The 27,607-nt window shown below is 40.5% G+C and overlaps 1 protein-coding gene across 12 annotated transcripts in view; it reads right to left on the reverse strand.

Moving 5' to 3' along the window:
• Positions 1-27,607, reverse strand: part of ENOX1 (ecto-NOX disulfide-thiol exchanger 1) — a 366,488-nt gene that overhangs the window by 284,112 nt on the left and 54,769 nt on the right. For all 12 annotated transcript variants that reach the window (XM_040657725.2, XM_046898713.1, XM_040657671.2 and 9 more), the window contains exon 2: positions 12,955-13,028. The gene's annotated coding sequence lies outside the window, so the exon portion shown is untranslated. The remainder of the gene's footprint in view (positions 1-12,954; positions 13,029-27,607) is intronic.

Raw genomic sequence — 27,607 nt, forward strand, 5'->3', positions numbered from 1 at the left:
TAAAGCACTGTGAGATCATTCATCTCCTTCACAGTCAGATGCCTACAACCCTTCAGTGAGCAGCCAAGATGGACCAGCTAAATACAGATGAAGACACAGATCTCGAGACTCAGCTGGATGTATAGCATCTTTTTTTCTGAAGGCCAATGTTACTATTTCGTAAGTAATTGCTCTACCAACAGAAGTGGTTTAAGATCGGCAAATGAGGGAATAATTCCTAATTATTTTTTTCTTATACATTCTAATATGCTAACACCATTAACTGCTAACGTTAACTTTCAGATTTTTTAAACTGTTTTGTTACTCTTCTGCTTAAGTATGCTCCCATCCTGCACACTGCATAAGCATCACTTATTCAGGGAGGAGAAAGCAGGAGAGTCTGACAAATCTCCATTAAAATGGAACACACAAGCCTGGAGTACTTCATTTTAAGCACAGAGAGAAATTTGTTTTCTGATGAGAAGTAAAACGGGCCCTTGAACTTAAAAGTCAATGACAGAAAAAAAAAGAAAAAACAGACACAAGATACGATTTATAGTAGCAAAAGAAAGTTATTCAGGAGTCAATAATTTTTACAAAAGGATTAACAGAGCATATGCAGCATTACCTATAATGAGATAGGAAGAGTATAGGGAGTACAATTTGCATGCTATTTAGATTCAACAGATAGTTACACTGTTGATATCTAAAGTGCTGTTGTTGTCACAGTAAAGGTGGAGGTCCTGTACATCCTCTGAAAATTAATACTGTTCAAAGAAAATGGTTTAAATTGCAATCCTTTGGGTATCTATTAGAGTTTAAACTATAAGGAAGGATGGTCCATTAGATGACTAAATTTCCTTTTTATCATAAGGTCACAGCAGTTGGCTGAAAAAGGCATCAAGGCAACTTTTTGAATCCAGATCTATTTAGCTCTTGGATTCAACCAGGAATTTAATGCCAAGTGGAAAACAGCAGGTAAGCATGAAAGCTGAAGTAATCTATCACCACTATCTTTTCAACAGATAAGCATTTCTTTGTTTGAACAAATACACATTCCTGTACATGAAAACAAAAATGTTTTGAACAGCACAGCTTCTGTAAGACCTCCGCATAATGAAATTTCAGGAAATATTCAACACAGAGGCTTTGGTGCACGAAGAATATTATTAATTTTCTTTCCACATGACAAATAGATAAATACCTCTACGCTAAACACAGTTTTAAGTACCATATGCTGCTTCACTTTGTATTTTTCAATGCTTCGGAAAGCATGAAGAGATGTACTTAAATTATTAATTCCTCAGCATGTGAAGTTAAAAAAGCCTAAAAAATTCAGTTGAAAACCAGTTCAGCTGATATATAATAAGAATTGTTTTTCCCTAGACTGCCACTTACAAACCTGGTGCTGATTCTGAAACAACCTGATTTCCTTCCAACTCATACATCATTATCAGTAATAATGATTCTTCGGATCCTCCTGCTGCAAACTCACTACCTTGTGTTTGCACTGTGTCAGCAGCAGCTTTACTGCCAGTTTACACTTCCTTTTTGGTCAACTTGGTGATTAATCGATCAGAATTTAGTGTTTTAGCTATTTGGATGGTGCATATCCCCATTCTAATTGCTTTGGCTCAGCAAGATAAACAAGAATAAAGAGCTATATGGCCTTTTCTCCTCCCTAACTTCATGTGAGGGAAAAGTACAATTACAGATGACATACAAAATCCAGCTACCATGAATAATAAGAAGTAGAAAAGAATGTGGCTGCATTTGTTCTCATCATATAGAATGTACAAGATTTTAAAATGCAATCAAGAGTTTTTACAAGCTGACAAAAACAATTGGAATACAGGTAGCATTAGTATTAGAAAAAAATAAATGATTATTTGGGTTTTCCCTCATTTTCTTTTCTACGTGATTAATTAAAGGGAGCCTGTATCTATTGTATTTTCACATCAGTGTCAGATGTAACTGTTGATACACTGCTAGAACAGTCTATCAAAATGGTGAAAAAACAAAAGAAGCTCTAAGTTGAAACAGTTTGTACAAGGGCTGATCCAAAGTAATGCTTCCTATTTTACTATGTCAGCCCACGATGTCAGAAGCAGATGTTGGTGGTATGGTAGTAGAGGTTGCACCTTCCTACCAATATCCCATTACATATTGTTGCCATGTGACTGATGGCAGCAGAGGGGTAGTCTGACACAATGACATCTGATATGGAAGTACATCTGAAGCAAAGATGTATCACTGAATTCCTCCATGCAGAAAAAATAGCACCCACTTACAATCATCAATGCTTGCTGAATGTCTATGGAGACCAAGCAGTGAGTGTGACCAAACTGAGGCCATGGGTGGTGTGTTTCAGTACTGGCAACAGACATGAACTACAAGCCACATTCTGGACAGCCATGCACAGCTGTCACAGCACAAAATGAAGAGTGTCTCAATCAGCTCATCAAAACAAATCAGCAGATTACAACCAGAGAACTGTGTATGAAGTTGAATATCAGCTTCAATGCACTGGAAACAATGGTTCCAACGTTGGAATATCACAAAGTTTGCACCAGGTGGGTCCCAGGAATGCTCACACAAGAACAGAAAGAACACCATATGCAAGTTTGTCAGGACCTACTGAATCAATACAAAGCTTCAGGCAACAATTTCCTGGGCCTCAGCATCACCAGTGATTAGATATGTCGCCACCATGAACCAGAGTCAAAATAGAATTCCAAGGAGTGACAATATGTGAATTCCCCACTGAGGAAAAAGTTCAAGACACAGCTCTCAGCGGGTAAAGTAACTGTCTCTTGAGATGAGAAAGGGGCGATCCTTCTGGATTTCCTGGAACTCTGAACAAACCATCAACTCTGACCACTGTATCGCAATGCTGACTAAGCTGAAGGCTTGAACTTCCAGAGTCAGGTCAGAGAAGAATCATAGAATCACATGAATGGCCTGGGTTCAAAAGGACACTGCTATATGCAGGGTCACCAACCACTGGACCAGACTGCCCAGAGCCACATCCAGACAGATCTTGAATGCCTCCAGGGATGGGGCATCTACAACCTCCTTGGGCAACCTGTTCCAGTGTGTCACCACCTTCTGGGTGAAACACTTCCTCCTAATATCTAACCTAAACCTCCCCTGTCTTAGTTTAAAACCATTCCCCCTTGTCCTATAACTATCCACTCACATAAACAGCCATTCCCCTTCCTGTTTATATGTTCCCTTCAAGTACTGAAAGGCCACGATGAGGTCTTCCCGGAGCCTTCTCTTCTCCAAGCTAAACAAGTCCAGTTCCCTCAACCCTTCTTCATAGGAGAGGTGCTTCAGCCCTCTGATCATCTTAGTGGCCCTCCTCTGGACCTGTTCCAAGAGCTCTTCATCTTTCTTGTGCTGGGGGCCCCATGCCTGGATGCAGTATTCCACATGGGGCCTTTCTCTTGCAACACAGTAACGCCAGGTTTAAAGACTGCAGAGTGCATTGCCAATGTTGGCTGGACTGTCCTATCACAGTCACTGCACAGTCCAGAATTGGCACCTTCCAACCTCCGTTCACTCAGGCTTATGAAAGATGGATTGCATGGGCAATATTTTCTTAGCAGCGATGCCATCATAGCAGCTGTGAAACAGTAGGTCACCTCCACTGGTGCAGACTTTTTACAGGCACAGCATGTAGGCTCTTGTTCATCGCTGGCAAAAAATGCATAGCTATGGTGGTGGCTGTTGAAAACAATTGTTTTGTAGCTGAAAATTTTCTCTATGAAACACAGTTTTTGTGCTCTTTGTATCTGTTGTAGTCACCACGGAAATAAACAGGAGGCATTATTTTTGGACCAACTTGTGCAGCAATTGAAAATCACTGTTTGTACCAAATATCTATGTTAACCCTTCAAACTGACAGAAACACATGGGCTGGAGAGTTTAAGTTTCTACTTACTCACTACTCATTCACTACTCAGAAGCACAGTGAAGTGTACATATGTCTACAGGCAATAACCTCCTGTCCTTCAGGGAAGGCAATAAGAAGACAGTTGTTGGCCTAACATGACACAGTTCTGCAGGCCCCAACAGTCTATGAAGAGGATAGAGCAGTGCTGTAAGAAAGCATTTGCCAAAGAGCAGTCTAGGAATGATTAATGAATGGATCTGTAGCACAGCAATATTCTCACTAGTAGCAAGAAGTTCTCAACATTTTTTTCCCTTTCAGATTTTGAAAAGGATAAAAACTAATGTCTGTTGAACTAGAAGGCAAGAATAACTGCAAGAAAGATGATGATTTCTATACTGAGGTTGCAAACCAGACAACAGTATGTTTGCAGCAAAAGAAACTTCTGTAATCATTTTGTCAATTGCTTGTATCAATACAAAGAAATGTAGTCTCTAGCAAGAGAATGTATTGCAGCAAGTCCCCTTGCTGATTTCGGATGGTAGTGTTTACCTTTCCTTATAAGCCATCAGAGACACAATTGTATATTGTGTAAATACAGTTGGGACATGGATTAATTTCAAACCTATCACATAATCTGATGAGATTTCCCATGAGGTCTCCTAACAGTTTGCAGCACTGTGAGCCATTATTTCCATATTTATTGGAAATAACATCCGAGCCAAGGCAAGGCACAGCATTCCCACTGAGAGCTGTCATGACATGAATGGAATTAACTCTGGTCACTGTATACATGGAGGGTCTTTTTGCTATTATTAGCATACACCTCAAATAACACCAAACTCCATGATGATACAGTATACCACATCAGAGTATCAAGAGGGGTCTCCTAAATGTTGACCTATGTTTCTGCTACATATACGGAAGACAAATCAGATTTCACCTGCATTTCAACATCATTTCCACTGGATGAGCTCCTGGCTCTTGCCAGAATGGCATCAGAACTGTGATATGACAGAAGTACTCAAAATCTTTTAAAACACATTTCATTAAGCAGCTAGACCTAAATCACAATGAACTGCAATATTTATGATCATAATTTAAAGGATGAACAAGAAGTGTGGTTTTCATAAATCCACTCATACTTCTTCTGTAACTACCTATCTATTTTAAATGTTCTCCAGTTGACGGACATGAGGTGCGGACAAATCCCTTTGTGCCTCACTGTCACAATAGCCATACTGGCATCTCTGGCTCTATAGAAGGTATGACTACATTACAGCCATTTTAAGACTTCAAAGCCAATATCCTTCAAACTTTTTCCCAACATTTCTGGTTTACCTTTGTAAGTAAACTTTCTCCATTTTTAGTTGACCTGTTTCTCTTACCTGATTCATTCGAGGATGCTTGTAACACTGTAATTTGTCACCATGGCAACAACTGTTCGGTCACTACAGCTGATGTCACCGAATGAATCAAGTAAGAAAATCATGAAAATGGTTAAAATAAAAAGAAATATATATATATATTCTAAACAAATGCAGTAATAATTTGGAATAACTAGAAGAGAAATTCAATGTGATTACTTAATTTCAGTTTTTAAGACAGCATGGTTTTAGTTTCTTTTTTTTTTTCTTCTGTGGGTTTTGCTTTGTTGCTGTTGCTTGCTTTTAACTTCTTATGCTCCTTTGTGGGTGGCAGTAACTGAGTAAAATCTAGTAAAACAGGCTCTGGAATGTATTACCTAGTACTGCATCTCACAGTGAGACTGTTGCAGCTTCAAACCCACCTCTGCCGAAGTTTTCAAGGGAAGCTGAAGCAGGGCTGACCTCCCCCTAAGGGCGCGATGAGATCTGCCTTGTCCACTCAATCAGCCACTTAATCATTCCATCCAAAAGGGCTGAACATGCAGCTGCCTCCAAATACCCTGCCAGTGCCCTGAAGCTTTAGATATTATGTATTGTATTTATCCAGCTCCATTTTCCTGACAGAAATAACCATAGGCTGAAAACTCTTCAGCTGTTTTTCCCTACCTATGTTGATGCTACGGTGATGTCTATTTTAAGGGTCAATGTTGATTGCAATCCAGTATTCTGTAAAGCTATGGGGGGAAAGCTTTTGTTGGCTGGTCACAGCCAAAGGGTTGTGATTAATGGTTCTGTGTCAGAGTGGAGGCTGGTTTAGGTTAGATATTAGGAGGACGTTTTTCACTCGGGGTGGTGATGCACCGAGACAGGTTGCCCAAGGAGGTTGTGGATGCCCCATCCCTGGAGGCATTCAAGGCCAGGCTGGATGTGGCTCTGGGCAGCCTGGTGTAGCAGTTGGCAACCCTGCACATAGCAGGGAGGTTGAAACTAGATAATCATTGTGGTCCTTTCCAACCCAGGCCATTCTATGATTCTATGATTCTAAAAACATTAGAAAGGGAAAGGCAGCTACTACTTCATCATCCAGGGCAGCCTTCTGTAGATTTACCCATAACTCAAGTATAAATGAAGGATAACCTTATTACTATTTGCATAGTATACTTCTATATTTAGCAATAATGCAGATAAATCCATTAAAGACTTTGGCTAACACACAAATTTCTTTATGTATTTCTTATAGCTACTGGTGACACATGGCTAAAGATGTCTTTACAGGGTGATTCTAACTTCAGAAATAATATTAAAACCTATTTATCATATGTGAGTGTTTTAAAGCTTTATAATTTTGTCACATTTTTCATGAAAAATAACTTTATTTCTTAAATAATATAACTGATGGTGATTTAGGAGCAGCCACTTTCATCACCATCATACAAAAAACCTCTGGGGGATTAAACTTTAGGAGACACTCTCACAAAAATTAAGCACCTCTTTTATAGCTTTACTAATTAAATGTAATTAATTTACTAGTGCTCTGGAATGGCAGGTATTAAAAAAATAATATAATCCTCAAGCATTTTTGCTTTACATGTGATAAATGCTACAGTCACTCTTTCCTTTTTAAGGAAAACACGGAGGAAACACTATTAGGTGATAGTGGAGTTCTTCACAGCAGGTCGATTGAGATTGTCAGGGTTCATTAGCATGTATGTGACTGGTAAATAATTGAGTTAATTTTGGGTTGACTGACATATTTAGAAAACTACAAATCACCTTATTTTGTGAATTTAATCAACCTTTGCTCTTCCCCAGAACATTTAGCATACATCTGCAATATTAAGCGGGAACCTACTCTTCACTGTACAGCCCTGACCAATATGAATGGTTTGCAAACTTTCAAAATCTTCACCTGCTTTAAATGCAAGCCTCAAGCAAGCAGATAAAAACAACAAAAGAAAATTGCAGAGAAAACAAAAAAAATGAAAAAAAAAACAAGAAACACAAGTAGGAATTTTTCTTTAACTGAAATATCAGACAGGTTTACTATGAGATCTCCATTTGCTTTGTCTCTAAGAATTAAAACGCTTAAGTCCTCAAAATACCAATGTAGAAAAATATTTCTCTGGAAACATTCAAAAAAAAAAAAGAAACCCACCTAGTGTTCAAAAAATTCAGTCAACTGTAAAATTTTTGTTTGCACTGGCACTTTCTTAGCACAATCAAATCACATTACAAAAGTAAAAATTGCATCGCATATGGATCTTCCAGGTTTGGCTTCTGAAAAAGGCTATTTTCAAAGGCATGCAACTCTTTCCTCAAAGTTCCGCTTTATTTGGAAATAAGTCACAAATCCTAACTGATATGAGTGAGCTATTCATTTTTCATCAGAAGTTTCCCAACCTTTTTAGCACAAAGTTTCTCCTCATTTCTGGAACACTTTCTATTGGCACTACATTTGATACTGAAAATGACAGTACTGAGGTAAAACAGTGAGCTTTCCTATGTAAAACTTACACTGTTGAGATATGTGCTTGCAAAAAGGGTAATTACTCTTCAGTTTCACATTTTGAGTACAAAAACAAATTGCTTGTGGATTACTGGCAGCTACAGTTTGGGCTCTGACACTTAACTGTTTGTTATTAATACGCAAAGCAATTAATGTAATTATAAATATGGAAAAGAAAAATATCAGCACTATTTACATTAGTTAGTTACTAGGAGGTAAAATACTTTGTCAGCTGTAATACAATACAAATTGCTGCAAAGTGTTTAATACAATTATAACATGTAGATATTCAAAGCACTACAGTTTATATTCTAGGTCTGTCCTCCTGGGATCAATTTATGATACACTGTGCTGGATATCTAGTCTTTACAAAATCACATTACATAGTTCCTATGTTGCTACATCACGCTACCACACAGTTTACCTACATGTGAGATTTCAGACCCAAACCCTGTGTTCTGAAGAGCAGTGCATATTGCTGGGGTACACAGAGACAGGAAGCGTACGTGTGATGAGTATAGACAGAATCACAGAATCGTTTGAGTTGGAAGGGACCTTTAAAGGTCAGCTAGTCCAACGCCCCTGCAATGAACAGGGTCATCTACAGCTAGAATCTACAGATAGAATCTACAGCTAATACCCATTCAGAAAGCACAACACGAGTGTGCACCTTTCTCCAATTCTGCAAAATCTTCCTCAAGCAAGCACTGTAGAAAAAAAGCACAGCAGAATCAACAGCAGATCATATCCCTTCATTGCACTGGTTTCTTGAGTGTTCATATAAAACAAACATCTTTCGCTTAGACATTTACCACCTCCACCCCATGCCTGCATCCTGACATGCAGCAGCACTGTAAGGGAAGTTCAGGAGGTCTAAAGAAGAATCTCTTGGAGGTGACAGCCTGTTAGGTGAAAGGCGGATACTCACATCCTATGTGGCCTGTCCCTTTGTTAAGTACTCAAAGTCACTAAGCCGTTTATGCAGAACAGCTTGCCTTCATTATCCTTCCTTTACCTTCATTTCCTTGCATTGGGAATTAAATTTGCGTGCAGAAGTACTAATATAAATGGAGGCCAAAGCTAAACAAGACTATTTCAAAGCTCTGTATTAATGCTTTAATTTTTAAGTCTGACAGTGGTGTAACACATTACTGACATCCTCACTTAATAACACTGCACGTTACTTGGAAACATATGGCATGTTTAACAATGTGACTCAGCTCCAATTGTTCTAGCGAATCTGAGGACAACTTTGTCTCCAGATTCCCTTGTACCAAAGAGTCGTGCTTGTAATCACCTATTGTAAACACATATTTTCTAGCACTGCAAAGGGAGACAAGCAGTCGCAAGTCAGAAAAGGTAAATGCTTTAACGTGGAACCTCTTTGCATAGCTTTGATAAATAGAAGGGACAACATAGCGGAGACACGTGGTGCTAAATACAGGGAACTGCCTAGGTGGGGAGGCAGAGGGAAAACTAAAAATGAGCAGGGGGATGCTAAAAGCTGACACGTCCTCTAATCAAACCAAATCGCTGCTGTCCAGGGGTGCTGCCTGACGCACAGCCTTGCTTGGCTTCCCAGCTGTGCCACCAGGCTGATCCAAAGCCCACTGAAAGCAGCAAAGCCCCAAGTAAGAGCCAGAACACAAGCCGCTCAGCCATCATACATTCTACTGCGTGAGGCCTCAACATCACAGGATGGGTGCCCCACCTGAGGACCAGGCACCCACAGGGGACAGCCTGGGTGCCAGGGAGCATGGCTGCAACCAGGGGAGGCAGGACACAGGGGAGCCAGGGGACTGCCTGTGACAGTGGGTGACCACTGCCCCTGCCAATGTATAGCAGGGCCTGGGCAGCAGTGCCCAAGGGCCATAGGCCCCACGCCCCATGGCCTACCACCTGCAGGATGGTACGCAGGCCTGTGGCTGAACCTCCCTGCTTCCTTCTCCTTGTCACAATTCAACATTACTTCCCATGTTTAATGTTTCAGATCTGCACGCAGTTAAAAAATAAGTCAGAGCCTGCCAGTTATTTCTCCAAGGTTTCCGAACACAAACTTTGCAGCTCTTCTGCTGTTTTGCAAAGGCTGCCGCAGATGGAAGGCAGATATCTGTCCGCCAACGTTTGAAGAGGACCAGATTTTTTTGTTTAGAGTTTTTCGCTGTTTAGCACTCCCAATAGTACAATCAGCCAGACCACTCCTTCTCTCCATAACAAGTGCACACACAAACGAGCACGAGATACCATTGTCTGTGCAGGATTTACACGCACAGAGACATCTGCAGAGTATTGGGACTGCCTTGACAGTTAGTTTTGGAAAGAGGGGGGCCAACTTCTTCTAACCTGGCTTGGAGAGCTCTGAAACTGGTGTAACGTCCTGCCAAAAGGCAGCTCATTTACTGAAAGGGAAGGAAAACAATCTTGCCCAGTAGCCATTCCAGCTACCATCAGATGGGAAGATTTGCTATTTCCAAGTAACTGAAATATCTGAGGGAAGTTATGGCCTTGGTGAAGCCTATTTCCATGTCAGCCATGCTCCCTTACCAGCTGATGGCTGCCAATTTAGACTGACCTCACATCCCCCCGCCAGAGTCACAGCCATTCTCTGCCATCACACCCGATCCTCCTCAAAAGTTTCCACACCTTCCAGGCTCATCACAACAGCCCTGCAAGAATAAGCTGAAGCCAACCTGACACAACAGATTTCTCTCTGCGGTGCACATATGTCACAAAGATTGCAGTTCATCACCTACGCTTCTCAAATGTTGCTGAGCACGCTCAAGTGGGATGGCGCTTGTGCAAACAGGGCAGCACTGATGCTTCATTTTCTTTCTTTCTTCAAATGAGAGTGGAAAAAGAAAACTTGGTTAACATAAATCTGTTTGAAGTTAGGTTCACAATTCATGCTCAGTGAGCAGTCTCTTGCAGTGTCCAACAGCTGCTCAGAAAACTGTCACCTTTTCCTGGAATCTTGTGCACAGCCCTGGGGATGGGGCTGAGCCTGAACACTTCAGGGCTTGAAGATTTCTTCCCCATGCAGAAGGGTGGCGTCACTGGGTGGTGCCTGAATGACTGCATGCACGCAGGCACAAGTTTCCAGGAGCAACGGAAAGTAAACTACACCATAAAAGTCATAGAGAGCTTGCTGCTTTCTTTTTTGTGCGTGACGTCTTGGGAAAATTTCAGGGAGAAAATGAATGCTGACAGCTGACAGGCATGGGGCACTGCTTTGAGGGAAACAGGGAAATGTGCTTCCCCATGGACAAAGGCACCGGCAGAGGGAGGGGAGAGGACAGGCGGCTGTTCCACTCCCAGACAGGGATTAGAAGTTGCAGGTGAACCGAGGCCACCTGCCCTACTAATAGCAGCAGCTTCCTGCTCAAAACAAGAAGCAGGTTCACATATTTGTTCTTCAGTCGGGTTCAGACGTAAGCTGCAACACAGATGTTCGCAGGGCACAAAGGGGACGCCCAGCAGAGCTGGCTGCAAAAGAAAATTTACGGGAATGACAGCAAGTTTCCTTTTACAGCAGGCTCTCTAGAGAGGCAGTAAAAGGGAAGCTCATTCTGCAATGATTTTTTTTCTGAAGCTCCTCCTTGTGAAAGATCCCACTGCTGCCAATCTCCAGAGACTGAAAATGAATTAGAACAAGAAGGAAAAAGCAAAAGCCATGGGAAAGAAAAATAAAGAAGCAAAAGAGAAAACAAAACAGAACAAATGAGTCAGAAATATACCACAAAGAAGGAGGATATAGAGGAAAAGAGGAGAAGTAAAGGCACATCACAAGATTGGAGAAACATTAAGGAAACAATAAGAAATAGAGTTCTGATCTTTTGTACACACTCTGAAAACATCATAAGACATAACATCCTCAAACAGACCTGGACGCAGGCCTGAACATCCAGCAGGTCCAGAAGTACGACAATCATACATTAAGTACACCAAGCAAGTATCTGACCCCATACACAAAATGGAGACAGTGGTTCTCCAGTTTCTGTCAAGCATCTTGGGATTTACAGAGGAAACACAGTATGAAAATACTTTGCATTCTAATTCTCATACAAAAAGCAACTTCTTTCAAAACCCATCTCTCGGGTCTCCTACGTCAAAACCTACTCCTGAATTTTATTCCATAAGAACAATTCAGCCTCTATGCCACTATAAATTTCTTCAAAGTTTTTCACACAGATCAAAATAAGTTCAATTGTTACATCCACACATTTGAGAAGCCTTTTCCTCTTTAGAGCTGAGATGCAAAAACTGTCTGATTCTGTAAACTCTTTAGAAAGGATAAAACCTTCCACAACTTCTTGTTTTCCCTTCTCCACTCCTAGGAGCTCAGCAGCATTTCAAGCATCATAAAGTGTGACCTGAGTTTTAAAAAAGAAATCACCTAAAAAATTGCTTCATTATATGCAAGAATGTACTTCTCAAATTGCCTGAATATTTTCTGTAAATGTTCCAAGTAAATTACCAGCTCCACTGAAATACTTGAGAAAATTTCCAGGAACTTCAGCATGCCCAAAATTTCAACCTTTATGGCCCTTTTCTTCAAGCATTTAGTCACATTCATACCTTTACTACCATCAGCACTTGCAAAGAAAACCATATGAAACACAGACAAAAGCTAGTTAAAGCACAGGCTTAAGTACAGGAGGACTCAGAGTAGAATCACTTATTTCAACTCACTTTATTTCCAGAGCTTTTCACTTGCTCATAGAGACTTTTCCCTTCATCTTGAAGATAAATTTGTACGTTTGACTACACGCTTCTCTCTGAGTAGCAGTGAGCATCATGCACTTCCCAATTTCTGCCATACAAATACCATGTTATTGAAAATTAAGCCTGCAAAGATCCATCATACTGTCTCATTCATAGAATCATACAATCATAGAATCACAGAATCATAGAATGGCCTGGGTTGAAAAGGACCACAATGATCATCGAGTTTCAACCTCCCTGCTATGTGCAGGGTTGCCAACCACTAAACCAGGCTGCCCAGAGTCACATCCAGCCTGGCCTTGAATGCCTCCAGGGATGGGGCATCCACAGCCTCCTCGGGCAACCTGTTGCATCACCACCCTCTGTGTGAAAAACTTCCACCCAAATTAGGTGTATCAAGATCTTTACTAAGTTCAGCATTAAACAAAACTCACATATATTCTAAATCATCCAACACAAAATATGAATATATCTATTGCACTTACCTATTTATTGCAGGTGTTCTCCAAGCTTCAAGAAGCATATAACCAAAAACTGTTCCAAATTCAGAGTCCAAAATCTGAAAGGAGATAATATGTACAAGTCACTAAAAGAATAAAGCTGTAGACTATAAATGAAAAGAAAAAATATCATCATATTTGGAAATGAGTTTATGAGCTGATCCCACTACAGTTGTGCATCACATGGGATGTTGTGGGTGACAAAACTGATGGTACAACAACTTAAGTTTTACACATTTAATAATAGACAGGTCCTTAGGTGACTTCTATATATGAATTCAAAATCAGTAAAAAGCTCTGAAAGTACATCAAATTTCCAAACAGCAGTTTTGCTACAACTATCTGTAATCAAAGAACAAAAGCAACATTGTCAATATGCAAAACTGATGATGGCATAGAAGAAAACAAGAATGTATTAGGAAACCACAAACAACCCTATGTACATTTAAGCAATTTTCTGCCTCTAATTTGCAGCAGGACAGTGGTGGGAACAGGGAAACCACATGAACATCATCATGTTCATTCCTTCTGTGTCCAAAAATGCTGAATGAGGCAGTTCTGCTACAGATGTGAAATTCTAGACGCACATTTTTGTAAGCATATGTAACACTTAATTACAATTAGTCCTAGAGTATCTGTATTTTTTCCTGGTCATTCCTGCACAGTGACACAGAGAGTAAGGCATTTCATAAGTCTAACGTGCTTAAGAAAGCAAAAAAAGAGGAAGAAGATACTTCAGCAGAAAGAAACAGGCTCAGCAGACCAGGACAAGACATAGAGAAAGGAAGATAAGGAGACAAAAACTACCTAATGTGTCCAAATGCTCTTGGGCTGATCTTTGCTTTGGACAGGGATTTCTGAGATGACTTCATCAGCTTCACCAACATGAACAGATGCTGTACTGAGTATTTCTATTGCACCAACAGCATCTTTGAATTCTGCAGCAGGGAACAATCTTCCACACGGTGCTGCGAAACAGCCACAACTCTAAAGAAACCTCAAGTACACAGTAGAAAAAGCCTTGCCTCTTTCTTTTCTCCAAAATTTTGCTTGAGCTTTCTCCTGCAGCTGCACCACTGGTACCCATCGCATGATTCCCAGCGTTGGCAAAGTGAATCACCCCAGCAGTTAGATGAGTCAGTCACAGAGCAGCCCATACCCACTACGCATCAATGGTCACCTGGCTGGGAGCACCTAGGTGCTGCAGCTGAATAGCAGGCATTTTCTTCTCCAAAGGCTCTACCCACCAACGGAGTCCTAGATTCCCTCTGTTCCCTTCTGTGAGCTGGCAATTTTCAAGCAGGGAGACAAAATGTAAATATCAGCATGGATAATTATTTCACTGCTCTTTTTTTTTTTTGCAAGATAATCAGACATAAAGATAAGGCTGTCTCTGTGAGGCAGAAGCAGTAGAAATTTTTATCCAGCAACTGCATGAAAGATTCTGCCAATTCTTCTTACAAAAGCAACAGCTCACTGATTTGTAGCTGCTGCCTACTTTCATGTGTAAGAACAACAACTACAGAAATCCCTCACAGGTCTTCTCTACATATTTTCAGGCAATCTCTATAAACATGACAATAGCTAGAGTTATTTATTCTATATGCTATCTTGCCATTCCTGCTGCTGATGTCAACCGCAGAGAAGCCAGGCTCAGCAGCTCAGACTGCATCACAGGGAGGCACGAATAATGCCACATCTCTGCCCTTTGCATCTCCTATTCAGTTCCCCAAAAGAGATTTCCACAATAGGGAGCAGAGGAATCACAAAGAGAATTCCATTAATGTTAATGTGTAAATCAGTGAATACCACCTCCAAAAGCAGCGGGGGCTGTTTAGTATGTAATATCAATAAGAAGCAACTGCAAGATCAAAGTGTGGCCAAAGTTTACTCTATTTTTTGAAATAATGTCTTCTGCTTTTCTTCATTTACTTCTCCATCAATCAGCTTTATAACACTTTTCTCACATAAATTCATTTCCTACACTATGCTTTGGGTTGGAACTAGATGATCTAGTGTTGAGGTTGATGCCCCATCTCCGGAGACTTCCAAGGTGACTCTGGATCAGGCCCTGGGCAACCTGATCTAGCTGTGGTGTCCCTGTTCATTGCAGGGGACCTGGACTTGATGACCCTCAGAGGTCCCTTCCAACAATAAGGATTCTATCATTCTATGATCTTTAAGGTCCCTTCCAACTTAAGCCATTCTATGGTTCTCTTTTTCCCTCCATCTCTTACCCACATTAATGGTTGTATGTTTCATCCTCTGCAGTGGACTACAAGCCCTCAAGCTACCACACGTGAATGGGAGTTATCACTCATCATTAGGCGCCTACATGCATGCTGATGCCAGGATGCAAGTATCTTAAGCTGAGTGGTCCTTATGATGGGCAGTAGAACCCAAGTTTGGTCAAGCACCCAAGTAGAACCTAAGAGCAGTCAAGACCAATAAAACTTGAAAACACAAACCAGGTGTAAAATTCTCCTAATGTGATAATGCATGAAACAACATCACTCAAAGACATGTCTCAAGGGACTGCTGACCTGGGAATTTCTTACCACATATTTATAGGGAAACATTGTGAATTACGGCATGGGTGAGGCAGCTCTATGGCAGCCAAACTTTGCAACCAAAGTCAAGAAAAATTACATGCAGATACACACACACAATTTGCTGTGCATAAAATTATCAGCTTTTATTTTAGAAGTGACCACCCATCTATCTGTTCCAAAAGATCTCATGGGGTTGTTAAAAGATGCCAAGGAAACTTTGTACTTGTAGCACACTTTCTATCTTTAATAACACCAGCTGTCACTTTTGCAAATGCACCGTGCCCTCCACAGTTGTCCCATATTCTGCAAACACCAAAAAAGCCCCCAAACCCTCCCACGGTTATTAACATCTGCTTCATTTACTGATACTGACAAACTGAAGGACAAAGGCATGATTTAACAGATTGTTCTGTGCAAAGAAACAATGCAGTTCACAAAAGGATTCATCAAATGCCCCTGTCAGAAAGCCTTACAGAGCACAGCTTAATGAACGTATGCAAATTGCTGTAATATATAAAATGTCTGCTACCACTTCAACAAGTAATGTGCTTATGAAATCTATAGAGAATGGTAAGATAGATCAATCCAATTTGTCTTTGAAATAAAGCGATTTGGTTTCCTCAAGATAATTTCAATCTCTTTTTTTTGAATGCCTTGTGGCATGACAGCAATACATTACATACAACGAACTACCACTTTAGACCCTAGAAGATGTGATTATTCAATAGAAAAAGCACCAGACAAACTGGAAGCCCACTGGTACACTTCAATATTTTCCTTCAATGTTTTGACATGCTGGCGGTTCAAAAAAAATTGTTATTTGCAAGCCTTGCTGCATTTAAACAACCTCAATATTTTCGCTTGATGCGGGGCTGAAGCCTGAGTGTAAGTTGGGGTAATATTTACCGCATGAAGAACTGCTCCGATCTGACAGCACATCAAAAACACAACGTCCAGCCAGGACATTAAATACAATTAAATCCACCCTTTATAATTCTAATGAAAGAAGCACAGAAGGGCATAGTGGTCTCATCAGAAACTACACGGAGCTGCTGGATCTTGACTTTGCTATTTAGGCCTAGAAAGGTGTGGAAGAGATGGTGTGCCACATGGCACTGTGATGTTCCATGGTTATATCCTTTAAAGACCTTTTTTCTTTTTTTCACTGAACACATTTGTCAGAAGGAGATGAGGTACAGGCACTGATGCATTGGGGTTCCAATGGTCTAATGGTCTACATCATTGTTTTTGCACTCTTTTCTTTCTTTTTCTTTTATTTTAAGGGCATTTCTCACCCTTTGCAAAAAGCACTCCGAGCATCATCTGTACCAACATAAAACTGATTCCACTTCAGAGCCAACTGAAAACTTAAACTATGAGTGTTTATTATTTTATCCCAGTTGGTCTGTCTACTTACTTGCGTGCAAATGAGTGTATATACGTGAGGTAGGAGGAAAAGGGGTAAAGGGAATTTTTTGAGGTTTTGCTTTATTTTATAATTTTGGTCACCTCTGTAAGCTTTCAGAAGCTCCAGACATCCAAGGGCTGCAAATACAGAGCACAAATTATCTGGCCTCTTCATCTTCCTTTCAGCCACATTTCTCTGGAGTCTGGGATGGAAGAAGTCCAGGGCACCGTCTGCCAGCTCTTTTACATGCTATTTATTAGATCTAAAATTTTCCAGCTGGAAGGTGCCCATTGCATTCTACAGAATGCAAGTTTTCCTAGGAAATAAAAGGAACTCTAGTGCTGGGAGTGCAAAAGGGAAACAAACAAGCACTCTCTAAGTAACACTTTACTGGGTGATTCTTTGCTCATTTATACTCACAGTGCAAGTATGGTGAGAATGTTTGCTGACTGTCTTACAAGAAAAGAATTCCCCTGCTCAAAACAATTGTCTAATAAATAAACAGCTTCAACTCTTACATCATCCATTATGTATTTCACATTACTGTATAAGTAATTACTATCAAAGGCAGACTCAAGTTTTGCTCACTGCCTTAGGCAAAGTGACTAAATTGGACAGTACTCAGCGCAGGATTTTCAAATCACAGGAGAGCAGATTCTACACCAAGAATTATCTAAACAGTATCACAGAGCCAACGCTGAAGCACAATGTCAGAAACATGCTGTGATCTCCTCATTTCACAGGCATTAATTTGTAAATACCCTTCCATTTTGCTACACTGGATATGCAGTGTATATCAGACACTATGGATAAGGTCTTTATTTCTCTGCAAAGAGTATACACTGAAATAACTGCAACTTTTTCAAGAATTGGGTTTGCATCCAGCAATTAAGAGGTGAGATCCTTAATAATTGATATCTGTTTCAGATGCCAGGTAGTAACATGTAACAAAGCAGGCTGCTCTCATTTTTACATCTTTTTTTTTTTTTTTTTTTTTTTGGTATTAAAATTTACAAGATGGTGGTGGGTTTTCTGGCTTTCCTTCACATTCAGTTGAAGACTGAAACCTGGGAATAAATGGATATGCCAAGCCTTTCTTTATTATACCTCATTTTTCAGAATTACCCTTTCAGGTTCCGTGATTACCATCCCTATTTTAAATTTGTTCTTTTTAACATAAATCTACAAGTACAGAAAAATGTCTCCCCTTCTGACAGTATGGTGAGGCCAGCAGGTTCACAGTTGGTACAGTTAATAAAGGCAAATTAAAGAAGCTCTATCTCATACCTTCTCTCTTATCTCCTGAACCCCTGTGAAATTATACTAATTATCCTAACTAAAATTAAACATTCTAACTTTTCTCTGGAAGAGAAGGAACAAATTATTCTTTGGAGCCAATCTTCTTACAGCTCCCCTAAGATACAACACCTAATAGACTTTAGAGAGAAAAAAAAACAGAGCCTCCTGTACAGATTTCAGTTTCAGTCTAATGAAACTGCTTCAATAAAGTGTATTAACCTGTACACCACCATTGACAAAATTACAGTCACGCTGTGTGCAATGGAGTGTGCTACACGATAATGCAATAAAACATTTTTTTAACCTATTACTTTGTGGGGTGTTTTATTCCCTCTTCAGCAACATTAGTATTTAAAGTCTGTGTTCTCTGCTTCAACCAAATAGGCAGGAAGTGGAGTCAGTCAGTGTCAACCCAGCCCCATATCTCTCCCTGTGAACAGATTCACCCATCACAATGAGAGTATTCACCCATCGCTGTTACGGACAGAGTAACTACACTGGACAGCAGCTTAATCAATACAGCAAATGGTTTCTGGGACTATCCTGAACTGACAGTGAAGTAGACTAGAAAGTGAAATCCTTTCTTGAGTTGTCTTCTTGGCAAGCTAGTACAAACCAATGTTCTCTGATGAAAAAGTAAAACGAGGAGATATATAAGAATGCAGATCCTTCTGTGCTCAATTTTGAATCTCTGACAGTGTCCATTTTCCATGACTGAACTCTCCAAGTGATCTGTGGGAAAAAGTGGGAAAGGACACCCTGCACTGTCTCAGAAGCAGCATTTACATTGCAAAGATTCCCAACCCAGTACACTTCTGGGAAAGAACAAAGAGTTGAGCAACTTTACTGTGGCAGGCACTTCTGAAGGGAAGCGGTCCTCACCTCCCCTGACATAGGCAGAAAACACAACCGCTGCCTTGGAGTAGGCAGGGTAGCCTATGCTACCCTGCTGCATCCCTGCAGATGGTCTGAGATCTGCAGGTGTGCTTTCATCATTGAGGTCTAGAGACTGGAATAGAAATCCAGTATGGAAATACACACTTTTTTTTTATTTTCCTATTTTAAAAGAAAGGCAGAAAAACCGAGCTGCACTGCTTCATTCTGAAAGACCTCGTAAGCAATTCAACGTTTTAGATGGAGTACATTTCAAACCCTGCCCTTCTTCAACGACAGTGACAACTACTGAAAAAATCCTGTTCAAATAATCACAAAGAGGAGTTCCAATAAATTGAACATTGATCACATTTTTCAGGACGACGTCTTACAAGGACAACATAGGTAAGTTTGGCATGCCCATGACATTCAGTTGTCTGGGAAGGTCCTTAAATAAAATCCAGCACTGTAATATCTGAAGATTAGGTTACCACATAGCTGCAAAAAAGGATGAACCATTCAGAACCAGTCAGCAGTAAAGCTCAGACTCAGGAATGAAGAATGAGACCCACAGGTGGGTCAAGAAATCCATAGAAGAGACACCATACCCTCTTTCAAAGGAGGATCACCCTATCCTCATTAAAACAGCCACTGTAATGGAGGCCAGCAACAACTCGTAGGTGTTTGGTCAGTTATTTTTAGCTTTAAAGAATGGCCTACTTTCCTTCTTGTCTCATAAGCAAGCTGTGAAGGGAAGCAGGATCAAGAACTTAGAAAGGAGCCTAGGAAGCCCTTCTCAGCAGTATCATTTGTGCCTTCTGCTTGAAGTGGAGGACAGGCACCAAGACGTTATCCTCTGAAAAATCACAAATGATGAGGAGTAGCACACAGAGGTTGTTAGCAGACAGACTAGCAGCAGAATGAGTTCACATCACGATGATACAACAGTATAAGGATAGAGGAGCAGTTTTAAGCAAAGGTAGCTAAAAATGCTACCCCTGCCCAACACACATTCCTCCAAGCTCTTCTCGTCTTCAGGACAGTAATGATTGAGAGTTAAATATCCCAAAACAATCCTGTACTGTATCTGTTAGCATTAAGATGGAGCTGTGGTAGGCCTGTAGTCTGTGAGGGTTGCATGCCTGTAAGAATGATGGGAATAGCTGCATTTTGCTCCTGTTACTGTGAGTTAAGAGCAAAACCCTGTTGTCTGCTAAATTTTCGGCAGAGGTTTTGGCTGAGAAAAATTTGAGTATAGTGCTTGGGAAGCAATACTGAAGGAGTATAACGCCCACAGGGGCAAACTGGATCCTTGTCTAGTTCCTGATCTTGCTTTGTCCAGGAGAGACACACAGTATGTGCTCCCCAGACACACACACAGCATACAATCATTTCCTAACACCGATAAGATAAGACCAAAATCAAGAGATTCTTGGGGGAGGAAGGCAGCTGACATCCCCATCTCCAAGGCCTGGCAACAGCAAGGAATTTCCTATGCTGACCTCTCAGATTGAGTCTTCCTGGCATCTGCCAGCAAACAGCAGACTCCATGAACCACTGGATTCAACATACAACAGATTATGGCACCAGCACATGAGAAGTCAGCCTCCTTTCTCGTTCCCCTTTGGTACCACTATATCTGGATATTCACATCATATGCTTAATTTTATTTTTTGTTAACCACTGTAAATGTTCCTATGCGTGATAATGCATAATGCAGAAAACCTTGCACAAATTTACCAAGTTCTATCTTCAATCTGTTTTGGTTTTCAACTCTAACAATGTATTTGGAGTTTATTCCAGAAATTCAGAACTTCACCTCTTGGGATGTTTGAAAAATTTCTTTTAATTTTCATTCTAAATTCTTTCAGGATTAATTAATAAACATGTTAACTTGTGCTGATATTATCTCTCAATTTCAACAGCTCTTCTCCCTCTCTGGTATTTACTCTCGAAATATATTTAGAATAAAGTTTCTGCTGAGATACTATATACCAATTACAGGGAATGGAGGCTTAGCATATTTTGCCATCAAGCCTGCCAGAAGGGAACCATCTACTGGGAAACCATAATTTAACCTTTTTTGTTTTGTTTTGTTTTGTTTTAACAAAACACAGATGCTGATTTCTTTTCCTACTTATTCCATTTTAAGTTAGGAACGATTACAGCTGCATGGAGAGCAAGCTGTAACCTATGACTAGCCAAAAGGCAAGGATTGCACCTGAGCAGTCATCTGCCTGGGGCTACCTGTTAAATGCAGTTTGGATTCTGAGCACTAAGCTTTCAGCAAAGGACAAATATGTAATTGAGAAGGGGAGAACAGAAGGCATCTGCCATGCAGCAGCCATCTTACTAGAGGACCTGGAAAGTGAAAGACAGACTACAGCCCTCCTCCAGTCCTCAAAAACCTAAGCAGCTGACACCTACATCCCCTCCTCTCTACAAGTAAGTGCTGCACCTGTTTCATGTCTATGCAAAAGGCAGTTTTACCCACTCCCCAGTTTTTCAGTGTAAACATCATACTTCTGCATTAAATTCAGTGCCATTCAGATGCGTTAGGAAGATCTCAGCACATCCAGTACATTAGGCTTCACTGAACTAAGTTCCCCAGTGCTGTCTCCAGTATGTGGCGTTGCCACAGAGAGCATAAAGACTTCTCTCTTCTCGAATCATGATGTCTCAATGTGCACAAAATTTGCCTTTGAATACCAGAGCAAGTCTTTGGTCCAGGACAGGACTGATGAGTGTAATTCAGGTGGCCCTCCAGCACAGTTGCTCTGTATTGATCTCCATAGCTTCAGCACCAGGGTGAAGAATTTGTCTCACCAACTGCAAATGTCAATACTGGAACACATCACCTTGGGCTACCCTTAATTGAGAGAGAGAAATAGGTACCTTGAGGGCTCAATTCTTCTCATCATAACATGGATACATAAAATGGCTGAGATGAATTGCACCCAACTATAGGGTCCAATGATCATAAAAGGAATCTAGGGAGAATAGCTTTGATGTAGGCACTTACGCTAGATAACTCAAGGTGGTTTAGACAAGTCTTACTGCTGAAGTCTGCCTCAGGAGAGCTGCCATTCAGACAAATTACAGATCTGAAGTCAAAAACAGGAGTTCAAAAGATGGGTATTCAATGACACCGGGATCTAATCTGTAAGTCTTTATTCAGCCCAGCCTTTTCTTGTTGAATTTTAAATAGAAGAATTTGAGATTTGGCTTAATGATAGCTGCAGTAAATGTCATCATTAATCTAGGAAGATTGATTTATTAGAAAATATTAAAATAACTAAGTATGTATAGCTTGACTAAAGCCACAGTTGAAAGAGAAGCATGATAATTATCTACAAGCTCTGGAAGGATGCACTCACTAAGGATTTTTTTTTAATAGGGATTTTCAGGAAACTATAGCTAAGAGTAATGTGATTACACTGAGCAAAGTGAAATTCAGGCTGACAGGAAAAAAAAAATCCTAGTAATGAAATGTATTCTATTGTAGAATAATCTTCCAAAGGAAATTGGCTGAAGTCCAATCACATCTAAAGCCAAGTGGACAGAGATCCGCAGAGAACAATCCTGCATTAGCTGCAAGATGGGCCAGATGACTCAACTGCATTTTTTTCATTTTTAAATTCCTATCATTCCACTGTACAAAATAATCCAATAAGCCAAAGTGAGAGGGAAGTAGGCTTAGTAACAACTACACGGCTGTCTCTTCTCTGAGGTCTGCATAGAGCCGTCAGTGCGTCTTGCAGGAGGGAAGGAACATCTGTATGCGGCCAGAATACCTTGTTAATTTGGTGCTACAAAGTCTTATGCTTTCTGTCCCCTTCTCCTCCTTGCTCCACTCCCTAATAAAATGGCATTACTACAAAAATCGACCTTGTGTTGTAAATGTATCAATCATGGTTTTTGCTGCACCAGCTCTCATAATTGGTTTAAGCCTTCTTGATCTCAGGCGCCAATTGCTGTTAAACAAAACACAAAAAATAAATAGCCTGTAGGCACATATTTCCGACAAAATAATCTTGCTGCATGTTGATCTGCAAGGATTATGGTAACAATCTTTCGTAAAGTTACAACACTCATTTTTAAAGCTGTCCAATAGTTTACTCTAATTTTGAAGTGGCTTTGACAGTTATAGCTAAAATATCTTGCCAAGCATCTGTGTTAATATACCCTCTGTTCTCTGCTGCACTGCAGCAGCAAATAACAGGAGTCTTCTTAAAGAATGACTAGTCAATTCAATTGTGGGTTTGGTTTCCCTCACCAGGGACTTTTAGATAGTCTTAACAACCTATATAAAAATAATATTTTCTGAATAAAGTGTTTCCAACTGTAACTCTAGCTTTCTCCAATCCACTGCAATTCCACTTTTCCCAAAGCAGTCCCACTCTATAAGGCAGACCAAATCTCTTCTACCCACCTCACAAGTGTCCTGAGATTCAGAGAATGTATTTACGGTGTGTAGTGGGGGATGTCTGTTCCAAAAGGGATTTTAAAAGAACATCATCACCTGAGCATCATAGAATCGTGGAACAGGCTGCCCAAGGAGGTTGTGGATGCCCCATCCCTGCAGGCATTCAAGGCCAGGCTGGATGTGGCTCTGGGCAGCCTGGTCTGGTGGTTGGCGACCCTGCACATAGCAGAGGGGTTGAAACTCAATGATCATTGTGGTCCTTTTCAACCCAGGCCATTCTATGATTCCATGGTGATTCTATGAATCTGCATTTTGTACCTTTTTTTTACCCCTTGACTCCAAAGTGGTCAACAACAACACAGACAGGATTTCTGTTTCCTTAAAGATGGAACATTAACGGAAATAACATAGGAAAACAGTGATCAACAGCTCATAGCTTATACCCTGGATTCTAAATTATTCTCATAATTCCTCCCTGGCTGCTCCACCTTCTCCAACAAAATTTGCAAATCAGAACTCAAATTACTATTATTCTACCTTCTCTCCTTTTTTAAAGAAAAGAAATACGATGTTAAAATTTTACCACACATCATCCTTTAAAATGCTTGTCAGTTTGAGATCTTTCCCTCTCCCTTGTCTTGAGATAGTAAGAGGTATAAAACATGAATTGCCCTTAACTGATACAGCTGCTAATTCCCACTGCTGGCAACGGAGCAGAGGCCATAAAATGGCAGCTGTGCCCCTGCAGTCTACCTGTGCAAGAAACTGATCTTGCCTTAGTAAAAGTGACTCACTGCTTTTAAGTGTCCTGAAAGTGTGCCAAGAGAAAAACTGACAGCCACATCAGGGTGAGGCATCGACTGCTGTGGGATGATGTTCACAGAGCAGTTAGAGACATTCAAGGTCAGACTGGGCTGGGCTCTGAGCACCCAGATCTTGGTGTAGACATTCCTGTTTGTTGCAGGGGAGTTGGACCAGATGGCCTTTAAAGGTCCCTTCCAACTCAAGTGGTTCTGTGGTTTTATGATTCTATGGCCCTACGCTATTAGAGACAGAGCTGTGGATGCAGGGGTGAAGGCAGCAGGCAGTGACAGCAAGAGGAGAAAGAGACTGTCTCAAAGATGGGGAAAGAGCCCAGATGAAGCAGCATCCTAGCATCTCCAAAATGACTCTGAGGCAGAAGGCATTGTGTACAAGAAAGTCCTAAAGACCCTAAAAGCTCTTTTATCCTGTAGTTTTCTGGGTGACACATGCAGTACAACATATGTAAACCCAGCACCATAGTCTCTGCTGCCACTCTTGGACTTTATTCTGCCTGAAATCCTAGCCAAATAAAAAAAGAAACCAAAAATCAAATCCCCAAACCAGGGTATAATGAGCCAGATGAATGGAAAAGCTGACTAAAGCACTGTCCAAGTCCCATGCAGAAGGCAGGGCATGCAGGGCAGATCAAGGGAGAAGTGGAAATAATCTTTGGTAAATCATTTTTAATTGAATTATCATTGTCTGAACTCATACAGCTATTTCTAGTGATGGCATTTTAACCAGAAGTTAAACTTGCCATATTTTTTTCTCTGATTTACAATGTTTAAGTAATTACACAATAAAATTGGAGAGAAAATACTACATTTCTGCTTTAATTAAATGGGTTAAGAATCAACTATTAAGAAAAATATATCAAATAAAAGGACTACATGAAGCTCAGCTCCAAGGATGGCTTTTTCCAGCACTAAGCAGGATTATCAATATAGCAAGATGCTACAACATGAAAATACCCCCACAGCTTCACAGGAGAGTAACTACTTGATTTCTTTGTCCAGTTTATTGCATGCTTTGCTCTGTCAGAAGAATTGTGGCCAGGCAGCAGGCATGAAGGCTGCATAATTTCCTCCTGCAGGCTTCTGCACTTATATGGAAATATCTAGAGAGGAGGATGATTTAATGACTGTGTGTGTTCAGCCACAGGAGGTTTCTTGAGGATGGGTAAGAAAGGAGAGAGAGAGAGATGGCCATCCCTGCAGTGATGAGCAGGGAGCAAACATGTAGTTGGGCTGCAGAATTGGCAGGAGCAAAGTCTCTCTCTTCATGGAGATCTTCCAGTGTGGATGTTATAGGAGCCATGGTTAAACCTGAGAGCTTCAGGCTGGAAAGAATAACCATTGGGAAAGAACCTCTCCTCCGTCCAAAGGGCACCATCTGCATGGGTCAGATCTGCTTTAAGTTTCATTATTTCCAGCTGTCTTTCAAAGCAGGCCACAGCTTTCTGTCGTAGGAGAATTTGGCTTTAGTTTAGTATCATGCACTGTAGCACCCAGCAGTAGGAAGTTTTGGGTGTCATTGATGCAATGTACTCACTTTTAGGAAGCCAGAATTGTCTGATATGAAAGTCTGCCACAAGCTCAGATTATTATCAAAAAGATAATGGAAAATTGAAAGAACCTGAAAAAATAATAATACATTTTTATTCAAAGGAAATAGATCATTTGAATGCTAGGAAAAGCATTTGGGAGCTTGGGATTAGATGTGTTAGCATTGAATAGTTCTACGTCAGCAGGGCCTCCAGGGGAACAGGTGTTGAAATAGGAAGGAAGAAGCAGCAGAGTGATAAGAATTGTGGAGCGGTCATCCTTGTTTTAGGGTGATCAAAAGGAAACCAGTTCAAGAAGGAGGAAGCAGAGAGGGCTGGGAATTAAAGGTGTACTTTTCAATGTCAAGTTATTGTCCACCCCCTCACATACACAGTGAGAGGGAAGTCGTGAGAAATTAAAATGCACGAAGACTGGGATGAAAGCTTTCTTTGTTCTTAAAATCTCGTGATTTGGGTGGTCTGAGTCTTGATTTTTAAGCTTAGATTGCTAACAATGGCACCTGTGTCGTTTTGCTTTAAGATGCACATTGCCTTCAAGTGTTCTGAGGGCCAGAAGGGAGCATAAGGAGATGATTGCCATCCAGAAGTATTCATATATTGCTGCAATGCATCCCAAGAGCTTTTAGGGATTAGCACTCTTTGTATCTATTGGGTGACACTTCCAGATCCTTGCGCAAGTGAAAAGCTCCCAAGCTCCTTTCCACTGCATTACATCACACCGAGCAACTCTAACTAAAGGGCTTTGCAAACTAGAAACACTTACAAAAAGATACCAAAATTTTCTTGGCATTCTGAAGTAGAAGAAAAGGAGTCGAATTCATTACAAATTAGATTCTTAACTGGACTCTAACTACCCACAGAAGTCCAGCAATCTTACATGCCTTAATTCTTGCCACAATGTTGAAGTGTCTGTGAGCGCAATTGCATTACCTAATCAACCCCCAAACTGTCAAATGTATTCATGCAGTGCTGGCATATCATATCTTAAAATGATCTCAATCAGTTAGATGATACTTCCATTCTGAGCATGAAGCCACATCCAACATTTAAAAGGAAAAGATATTTCCAGCCTTCCTTGAGATCCCAGATGGATTGGATGTTTAAGCTTAAGCCTCCCTCAAACACAGAACACTAAATATTTGAAGCATTGTGTAGATTTTATAAATCAGAAAATGGAGGTTTAGAAGCGCTGATCTCACAACTTTGTCAAGAGCAGTGTCCCAATTTCTTAAAATCCATCCTTGCTGCAATCTTAAATATCACGTTACTGTCCTCCTAAATTAGAAATTTAAAACACATTTAACTGATCAAGATTAATACATAAATTGGAAGGAGTACATGGAGCGTACTCTTTCAAAGTGCAACTTAAATAGGTTATCAGATATTCTGGCATAACCTTTTTAAAGCTTATGCTTAGAAAATCAATTGATTTCCTGAAAAGCAGCATTTTTCACTCAGGAAGGAAGATACGCTGGCCTACCAACTTTCAAAGGATTTCCATACCAAGAACAAGATCATGAGGTCTGCTGGTTGTTACACAGAGTTTACACAGTAAAAGAGATTCTCTCGCTACTAATAATACCAGTTTAATCTTTAATAGTTTTTCTTAATATTTTTTCTTCAGAAAAATAATTAACACATGATTGACTTCCCCTGTATTAGAGAAAACAGTAATAGTGACTAAATCAGTATCTCCTGTGGTATGGCATAAT

Source organism: Gallus gallus, chromosome 1, assembly GCF_016699485.2.
Source record: "Gallus gallus isolate bGalGal1 chromosome 1, bGalGal1.mat.broiler.GRCg7b, whole genome shotgun sequence".
Taxonomy (NCBI): Eukaryota; Metazoa; Chordata; class Aves; order Galliformes; family Phasianidae; genus Gallus; species Gallus gallus.